The sequence below is a fragment of the Artemia franciscana genome, chromosome 17 (assembly GCF_032884065.1).
Source record: "Artemia franciscana chromosome 17, ASM3288406v1, whole genome shotgun sequence".
Lineage (NCBI taxonomy): Eukaryota > Metazoa > Arthropoda > Branchiopoda > Anostraca > Artemiidae > Artemia > Artemia franciscana.
Genome location: NC_088879.1, coordinates 33497494 through 33508069, shown reverse-complemented (window position 1 = coordinate 33508069; position 10576 = coordinate 33497494).

Here is a 10576-nt window from a genome sequence, read left to right as displayed (position 1 = left end):
AGGTTCTAGGTTCGAGAGGTTCCAGGTATATCTTTCTATATATATAAAAATAAGTTGTCTGTCTGTCTGTGGATCAGGTGACGTCATGTTTCTGTGTCGGCTGACGTCATGAAATTAGTTGTCGTCATTTTTGCTTTGACGGTGACGTCATTCAAGATATTTAAGACATATGTTCACGTAGAAATCTATTAATGTTTAAGTTTACAATGACTGATGAACTTACCATGGCAAAAGCCGATGAAGATGCTCAAAGAGTCTATGCCAAAAAGTATTTTTTTAAGCCAAGGTCCAGGTTTGAACCTTGGCTTAAAAAAAGGTAAAAACTACAAAAAAACCTAAAAACTAATAAGGGGACAACCGGGACACCGGGAACACCGGGACACGTGCTACAACTAAAAATAGGCGTACCAATAATACTTTTAAGAAATATAAACCCACCAAAGCTTTGCAATGGCACTCGACTTGCCGTAAAAAAAAACAATGGAAAACCTAATAGAGGCCACAATCTTGACAGGGCCTTTTGAGGGTGAGGCTGTTCTTATTCCTAACTATAACTAACTATGAGGCTGTTCTTATTCCTAAATATATATATATATATATATATATATATATATATATATACTAGCTGTTGGGGTGGCGCTTCGCGCCACCCCAACACCTAGTTGGTGGGGCGCTTCGCGCCCCCCAAGCCCCCCGCGCGCGTAAGTCGTTACGCACCATATTAGTTACGCGCCATTGTAGTTGTGTCCCTGTGTCCCACCTGTGAATATAGATAGATTTATTATGTGTTTCAAACTACGTAAAAATTGCGAATATACAACATTTTTGGCTTTCCCACTACTGGGAGCTTTCCGTTTCCAGTTGCCAGCAATTGATCTGAAAATGTTTGACCAGAGTCATCGTTTTGCAATCGGACACGCATATTTGTAGTTAATTTTAATATTTTTACGTGTGCCCATAAATTAAAATTTTTCAGGCAAGCATTCATTTCGTCTGCAGGAGTTAAACTACGTAAAAATTGCGAATATACAACATTCTTGGCTTTCCCATTGTCTGTGCATATACAAAGCCGTATGTACTAATAATGACGTCATATGCAAACGCTGTTTTTACAAACAAACAAACATGCATACTTAACCGCTTCATTTGGTTCCAAAACTGTGTCGATTGACTTGTAAAGGACTGCCTGGTCTCGAATCTTGGTCAAAACAATATTGTTGATTTCGTGGACGTCTATATTTTTGGGTGCGAGAATCGCTCTTTCACTTAGCCATTTATTATTTTTATAATTTTTTAGAATATTCGGAAATACTTTTTCAATCAATTCATTTTTGGACGTCACTAAATTACAGAAATCAGCAGGTAGTTGTATACGTCCTGAAATTGAGTATCGTATCATAAATGTCTTTTTGTTCCGACGTTAACTTGGAAATGTTATTTTGTACATACGACAATAGATCACTCGTACTGTAACTTTGATTACGATCCAATTCTACACATGTCAAAACAGCAGCGATACGGTTAGATGAAGGCATTCCCAAATCCTGAAGAGGTTTGTTTGCCATACGTACGCACAAATCTTCTATAATAACTAAAGTGTAGTTATAAATTTCTGATGTAAAATCAAAAGTTATATCTGACGTCTCTAACTGTTTTCGATGGAGTATATCTACGGACATTTTTGACTTATATTTTCCCCATAACTCTGTAGGAGCTGATGGAGAGCAAGTTGTTGAAATGATGCCAAACAATGCACGAATTTCACTTGGGGTTGACGTTTCGCACGCGTCATTGATGCAGTTATCCCAGTGTTGGTCATTCTCCAATAAATTCAGAGCTTGGCATGCACTACGGTAAGTGTCATGTATAATACCGTTTACAGTTCTCAAATACTCAAAGGATGTCGGACCGGGTACATTCACCAAAAGCAGGCGTAGAAAGAAGCATTCATGTTGATTGGGGTGACCGGTGTAGAGTCTTCCTATCGTGGTATCTTTGAAGATGGTAGGTTGGCCGTCGACTGACTTACCCTGTTTTCGACGTTCAAATACTTTATTTTTAGTATTCCACGTGTAATACGAAGGCACTTACAGTATACAGCATTTTTTTTGCAAAAGAATCATTTTTGCAAAGCGAAAAAAAAGCTGTTAATTTTGTATCCGGTGGATTCAGGGCTCTTTGTTGCACGTTGGTTTCCGAGAAATAAACATGTTGACCATTCTGTAAATGTACCGCTAAGTGAACAACAGCTGGACTGCGTTCATGTATCGGAAATGAAAGAATTCGCCAAACAGCTTCATTACTGCTTATGTATCTTCCAGCCTGATATTGTACGATTTCGTCGAAATCTTCGATTTTGGGCTGCAAGCCAAAAACTGTCATGTCACTGCCTTTGTTGACGTATTTACATATGTATTTGATTGCCTTTACGGAGTTACAGTATTCAACGTTTATGTGTGCATTAAATGTTTTTGATAATAATGGGGAATATGGAACAACCCACTGGTTATCTACTTCGATGGTGGTACCGTTGCCATTGTAGGTTCTTCAGTCATTTTACAATTAGAAATTTCTCTTTCAACGGTCTTCTTACAATTAAAAATTTGTCTTTGAACGATATTCTTTAATACCTGTGTCCTGGTCGTCATTTATATTCCCTGTGTCCCGGTCGTCATTTGTGTCCCGGTATCCCAGTCTGTAATTTCTCTTTGAGTGTCCCGGTCGTTATTTATATTCCCTCTGTCCCGGTCGTCATTTGTGTCCCGGTCTGTAATTTCTCTTTGGGTGTTTTTCTTTTTAGTATTTTTTAGTTTTTTACATTTTTTCTTTTTTCAGTTTTCTTTTTCTTCTTTATTTTTCAGCTTCACTATGAAATACATATCGCCGAACCTTTGTTTTTTTAACTAAAATCTGGTAGGCATTGATGACCTTATCCAAGTCAAAATCCCAAACCCAATCACCATCGCTATCATTTTCAGTTTTGATACGTTTTGACTCTCGCTGTCCAGATGGATCTTCATCTAACTGCGCGGTTTTGTGTTCTTTAGCCTCAAGCCTGTTTCCTTGCTGTTCTTTTGATTCCTCGGCACGCTTTCTTTTCTGACTTTCTCTATCAGCAGCAAGTTTTTTGGCATAGACTCTTTGAGCATCTTCATCGGCTTTTACCACGGTAAGTTCATCAGTCATTGTAAACTTAAACATTAATAGATTTCTACGTGAACATATGTCTTAAATATCTTGAATGACGTCACCGTCAAAGCAAAAATGACGACAACTAATTTCATGACGTCAGTGGACACAGAAACATGACGTCACCTGATCCACAGACAGACACACAGACAGACAACTTATTTTTATATATATAGATATATATATATATATATATATATATATATATATATATACATGTATATATATATATATATATATATATATATATATATATATATATCTATATATATAAAAATAAGTTGTCTGTGGATGGATGGATGGATGTGTCAGGTGACGTCACCTGAAAAAACTGGATCAGGTGACGTCAAAACTGAAAAAACTAAAAAAAGGCAAAAACTACAAAAAAAACTAAAAACTAATAAAAAAAATAAAAAAGCTAAAAAACTAAAAAAACTATAAAGGTAAAAACCAATAAAAAACTAAAAAAAAAACTGAAAAAACTAAAAAAAGGCAAAAACTACAAAAAAAACTAAAAACTAATAAAAAAAGTAAAAAAGCTAAAAAACTAAAAAAACTAAAAAAAAACTAAAAAAAGGTAAAAAACTAAAAAAAATAAAAAATAAAAAAAAACTAAAAAAAAGGAAAAAACTGAAAAATAAGCTAAAATAAAGGTAAAAACCAATAAAAAACTAAAAAAAAAGAAGGAAAAAACTAATAAATGACGACACTCAAAGAGAAAGCGACCAGGACAAAAGGAATGTTCGATTAGCAATCAACAAAGCACAGGGACACAGGGAGTATAAATGACGACCAGGACATAAGTAAAAAAAAAACTATCTATATATATAAAAATAAGTTGTCAAACTAAAAAAAGGCAAAAACTACAAAAAAAACTAAAAACTAATAAAAAAGCTAAAAAACTAAAAAACCAAAAAAAAGGCAAAAACTACAAAAAAAACTAAAAACTAATAAAAAAAATAAAAAAGCTAAAAAACTAAAAAAACTAAAAAAACTAAAAAAAGGTAAAAAACTAAAAAAACTAAAAACTAAAAAAAACTAAAAAAAAGGAAAAAACTGAAAAATAAGCTAAAATAAAGGTAAAAACCAATAAAAAACTAAAAAAAAAAACTGAAAAAACTAAAAAAAGGCAAAAACTACAAAAAAACTAAAAACTAATAAAAAAAGTAAAAAAGCTAAAAAACTAAAAAAACTAAAAAAACTAAAAAAAACTAAAAAAAGGTAAAAAACTAAAAAAAATAAAAAATAAAAAAAAACTAAAAAAAAAGGAAAAAACTGAAAAATAAGCTAACATAAAGGTAAAAACCAATAAAAACTAAAAAGAAAAAAAGGAAAAAACTAAAAAAATTTTCATCTAAAAAACTAAAAAAAAACTAAAAAAGGTAAAAACTAAAAGAACTAAAAAAGAAAAAAATAAATGACGACACTCAAAGAGAAAGCGACCAGGACAAAAGGAATGTTCGATTAGCAATCAACAAAGCACCGGGACATAGGGAGCATAAATGACGACCAGGACATAAGTAAAAAAAAAATTAACAAAACTAAAAAGAAGGTAAAAACTACAAAAAAACTAAAAAGAAAAAAAAAACTAAAAACTAATAAAAAAACTAAAAAATCTAAAAATCTAAATAAACTAAAAAAGAAAAAAAAAGGAAAAAAATAAAGGAGAAAAACAAAACTAAAAAACGAATGTATATACAGACCGGTACACCGGGATACAAATGACGACCGGGACACAGGGAATATAAATGACGACCGGGACACAGGGACACAACTACAACGGGGACACCGGGGGAAACAGGGGGATATAAATGACGACCGGGACAAAAAAACTAAAAAGAAAAAAAAACTAAAAACTAATAAAAAAACTAAAAAATCTAAAAATCTAAATAAGCTAAAAAAGAAAAAAAAAGGAAAAAAATAAAGGAGAAAAACAAAACTAAAAAACGAATGTATATACAGACCGGGACACCGGGATACAAATGACGACCGGGACACAGGGAATATAAATGACGACCGGGACACAGGGACACAACTACAACGGGGACACCGGAGGAAACAGGGGGATGTAAATGACGACCGGGACACCGGGACAGGGAATGGTCGATTAGCAATCACCATCAACAAAGCTCAAGGGCAATCATTAGAATCATGAGGTATAGATCTGAATACAGATTGTTTTCCCATGGACCATTATATGTTGCATGTTCAAGAGTCGGTAAACCTGACAATCTATTTATATGCAAAGACAATGGGACAGCAAAGAATGTTGTATATTCGCAAGTTTTACGTAGTTAAAACCATATATATATATATCTATCTATATTCACAGGTGGGACATAGGGACACAACTACAATGGCGCGTAACTATTATGGCGCGTAACGACTTACGCGCGCGGGGGGGCTTGGGGGGGGGCGCGAAGCGCCCCCACCAACTAGGTGTTGGGGTGGCGCGAAGCGCCACCCCAACAGCTAGTATATATATATATATATATATATGTATATATACTAGCTGTTGGGGTGGCGCTTCGCGCCACCCCAACACCTAGTTGGTGGGGCGCTTCGCGCCCCCCAAGCCCCCCCGCGCGCGTAAGTCGTTACGCGCCATATTAGTTACGCGCCATTGTAGTTGTGTCCCTTTGTCCCACCTGTGAATATAGATAGATTTATATATGTGTTTCAAACTACGTAAAAATTGCGAATATACAACATTCTTGGCTTTCCCATTGTCTGTCCATATACAAAGCCGTATGTACTAATAATGACGTCATATGCAAACGCTCTTTTTACAAACAAACAAACATGCATACACACAACTCGTTTTTATATAGATAGATAGATAGATAGATACAATACAAATTAACTACGTAAAACTTGTGCATATACAACAGTCTTCGCTGTCCCATTGTCTGTGCGTATAAATAGATTGTCAGGTTTACCGACCCTCAAAGATGCAACATACAATTGTACATTGGTAAAGCACTCTGTATTAAGATCTATACCGCATTTTTCTAGTGTTTGCCCTTGAGCTTTGTTGATGGTGGTTGCAAATGCTAATGAAATTGGGAATTGCAATCTTTTAAATTGAAAAAGCAGATCCGTTGGAATCATGGGAATGCGAGGAATAAGAACAGCCTCACCCTCATGAGGCAACGTGCATTCAATTCAGAATTTCTATCACTGATGAAGTACAATTGTAAAAATTTATGATTCTCGCCTGAGAATGGTAGAAGGGACCCTGCTTTATGATAAATTTGCCCTTTTACTTTGAAAGTAGACATAAATTGATCTGGATTTTCGATTTGGGCTCCAAACGACGTCATTTGGAAACATGAGTTGTATTGTCTGATTTTTGACAAAAAACGCTTAGATTCTGACGTAGTTCCAGTAAGGAAAGTCTTCAATTGCTCTGGTGGTGCAGCCAATAGAGGAAGTTTAACTTTTCCTGAGGCGCAACACATTCCCATTGTTTCACCATTGAATTTCAAGGCCTTGCAATAGGGACAAATTTTAGACATTGTCCCGATTTGAACACATCTACTCAAGCTATAATCATCGACTGGGTTGTACCTGAATGCCAGGCGATAACTTTCAGGTTGCTCTGATTCCTCGGCACGCTTTCTTTTCTTACTTTCTCTATCAGCAGCAAGCCTGATTTCTTGCTGTTCTTGTGATTCCTCGGCACGCTTTCTTTTCTTACTTTCTCTATCAGCAGCAAGCCTGATTTCTTGCTGTTCTTGTGATTCCTCGGCACGCTTTCTTTTCTTACTTTCTCTATCAGCAGCAAGCCTGATTTCTTGCTGTTCTTGTAATTCCTCGGCACGCCTTCTTTTTTCACATTCTCTTTTAGCAGCAAGTCTGCTTCGGCGTTGCTCTGGTAGTTCCTCGGCATGCTTTCTGTTCTTTCTTTCTGTATCAGCCTCAAGCCTGTTTCCCTGCTGGTCTTTTGATTCCTCGGCACGCCTTCTTTTTAACCTTTCTCTTTTAGCAGCAAGTCTGCTTTCGCGTTGCTCTGGTAGTTCCTCGGCACGCTTTCTTTTCTGACTTTCTCTATCAGCAGCAAGTTTTTTGGCATAGACTCTTTGAGCATCTTCATCAGTCATTGTAAACTTAAACATTAATAGATTTCTACGCGAACATATGTCTTCTATAAATTGAATGACGTCACCTTCAAAGCAAAAATGACGGCAACTAATTTCATGACGTCAGCAGAAACATGACGTCACCTGATCCACAGATCCACAGACAGACAGACAACTTATTTTTATATATCTATCTATCTATATATATAAAAATAAGTTGTCTGTCTGTCTGTGGATGGATCAGGTGACGTCACCTGAAAAAACTGGATCAGGTGACGTCAAAACTGAAAAAACTAAAAAAAGGCAAAAACTACAAAAAAAACTAAAAACTAATAAAAAAAATAAAAAAGCTAAAAAACTAAAAAAACTAAAAAAAGGCAAAAACTACAAAAAAAACTAAAAACTAATAAAAAAGCTAAAAAACTAAAAAACTAAAAAAAGGCAAAAACTACAAAAAAAACTAAAAACTAATAAAAAAAAATAAAAAAGCTAAAAAACTAAAAAAACTAAAAAAACTAAAAAAAGGTAAAAAACTAAAAAAACTAAAAACTAAAAAAAACTAAAAAAAAAGGAAAAAACTGAAAAATAAGCTAAAATAAAGGTAAAAACCAATAAAAAACTAAAAAAAAACTGAAAAAACTAAAAAAAGGCAAAAACTACAAAAAAAAACTAAAAACTAATAAAAAAAGTAAAAAAGCTAAAAAACTAAAAAAACTAAAAAAACTAAAAAAAGGTAAAAAACTAAAAAAAATAAAAAATAAAAAAAACTAAAAAAAAGGAAAAAACTGAAAAATAAGCTAAAATAAAGGTAAAAACCAATAAAAAACAAAAAAGAAAAAAAGGAAAAAACTAAAAAAAATTTTCATCTAAAAAACTAAAAAAACTAAAAAGGTAAAAACTAAAAGAACTAAAAAAGAAAAAAATAAATGACGAAACTCAAGGAGAAAGCGACCAGGACAAAAGGAATGTTCGATTAGCAATCAAAATTTTCATCTAAAAAACTAAAAAAAACTAAAAAAGGTAAAAACTAAAAGAACTAAAAAAGAAAAAAATAAATGACGACACTCAAAGAGAAAGCGACAAGGACAAAAGGAATGTTCGATTAGCAATCAACAAAGCACCGGGACACAGGGAGTATAAATGACGACCAGGACATAAGTAAAAAAAAAAATTAACAAAACTAAAAAGAAGGTAAAAACTACAAAAAAACTAAAAAGAAAAAAAAACTAAAAACTAATAAAAAAACTAAAAAATCTAAAAATCTAAATAAACTAAAAAAGAAAAAAAAAGGAAAAAAATAAAGGAGAAAAACAAAACTAAAAAACGAATGTATATACAGACCGGTACACCGGGATACAAATGACGACCGGGACACAGGGAATATAAATGACGACCGGGACACAGGGACACAACTACAACGGGGACACCGGGGGAAACAGGGGGATATAAATGACGACCGGGACAAAAAAACTAAAAAGAAAAAAAAACTAAAAACTAATAAAAAAACTAAAAAATCTAAAAATCTAAATAAGCTAAAAAAGAAAAAAAAAGGAAAAAAATAAAGGAGAAAAACAAAACTAAAAAACGAATGTATATACAGACCGGGACACCGGGATACAAATGACGACCGGGACACAGGGAATATAAATGACGACCGGGACACAGGGACACAACTACAACGGGGACACCGGGGGAAACAGGGGATGTAAATGACGACCGGGACACCGGGACAGGGAATGGTCGATTAGCAATCACCATCAACAAAGCTCAAGGGCAATCATTAGAATCATGAGGTATAGATCTGAATACAGATTGTTTTCCCATGGACCATTATATGTTGCATGTTCAAGAGTCGGTAAACCTGACAATCTATTTATATGCAAAGACAATGGGACAGCAAAGAATGTTGTATATTCGCAAGTTTTACGTAGTTAAAACCATATATATATATATATATATATATATATATATATATATATATATATATATATATATATATATATATATATATATATATATATATATATATATATATATATCTATCTATATTCACAGGTGGGACATAGGGACACAACTACAATGGCGCGTAACTATTATGGCGCGTAACGACTTACGAGCGCGGGGGGGCTTGGGGGGGGCGCGAAGCGCCCCCACCAACTAGGTGTTGGGGTGGCGCGAAGCGCCACCCCAACAGCTAGTATAGATATATATATATATATATGTATATATAAAAATAAGTTGTCTGTCGAGTGACGTCGTGTTTGTCCGCATATGACGTCTGAATTATTTCATCATATACCAATTCAAAAACGAATGTATTTTTTTAAGCCAAGGTCCAGGTTTGAACCTTGGCTTAAAAAAAGGTAAAAACTACAAAAAAACCTAAAAACTAATAAGGGGACAACCAGGACACCGGGACACCGGGACACGTGCTACAACTAAAAATAGGCGTACCAATAATACTTTTAAGAAATATAAACCCACCAAAGCTTTGCAATGGCACTCGACTTGCCGTAAAAAAAACAATGGAAAACCTAATAGAGGCCAAAATCTTGACAGGGCCTTTTGAGGGTGAGGCTGTTCTTATTCCTCGCATTTCCATGATTCCAACGGATCTGCCTTTTCAATTTAAAAGATTGCTATTCCCAATTCGATTAGCATTTGCAATCACCATTAACAAAGCTCAAGGTCAATCATTAGAAAAATGTGGTATAGATCTTAATACTGATTGTTTTTCCCATGGACAATTGTACGTTGCATGTTCGAGGGTCGGTAAACCTGACAATCTATTTATATGCAGCGACAATTGGACAGCGAAGAATGTTGTATATTCGCAAGTTTTACGCAGTTAGTTTGTATTTTAGAACAAAATGAAGCGGTTAATTATCCATCTGAATTTTTAAATTCCATAATCCTTCAGGGTTTCCACCACACGTGCTACAACTAAAAATAGGCGTACCAATAATACTTTTAAGAAATATCAACCCACCAAAGCTTTGCAATGGCACGCGACTTGCCGTAAAAAAAACAATGGAAAACCTAATAGAGGCCACAATCTTGACAGGGCCTTATGAGGGTGAGGCTGTTTTTATTCCTCGCATTCCCATGATTCCAACGGATCTGCTTTTTCAATTTAAAAGATTGCAATTCCCAATTCGATTAGCATTTGCAACCACCATCAACAAAGCTCAAGGGCAATCACTAGAAAAATGCGGTATAGATCTTAATACAGATTGCTTTACCAATGTACAATTGTATGTTGCATCTTTGAGGGTCGGTAAACCTGACAATCTATTTATACGCAC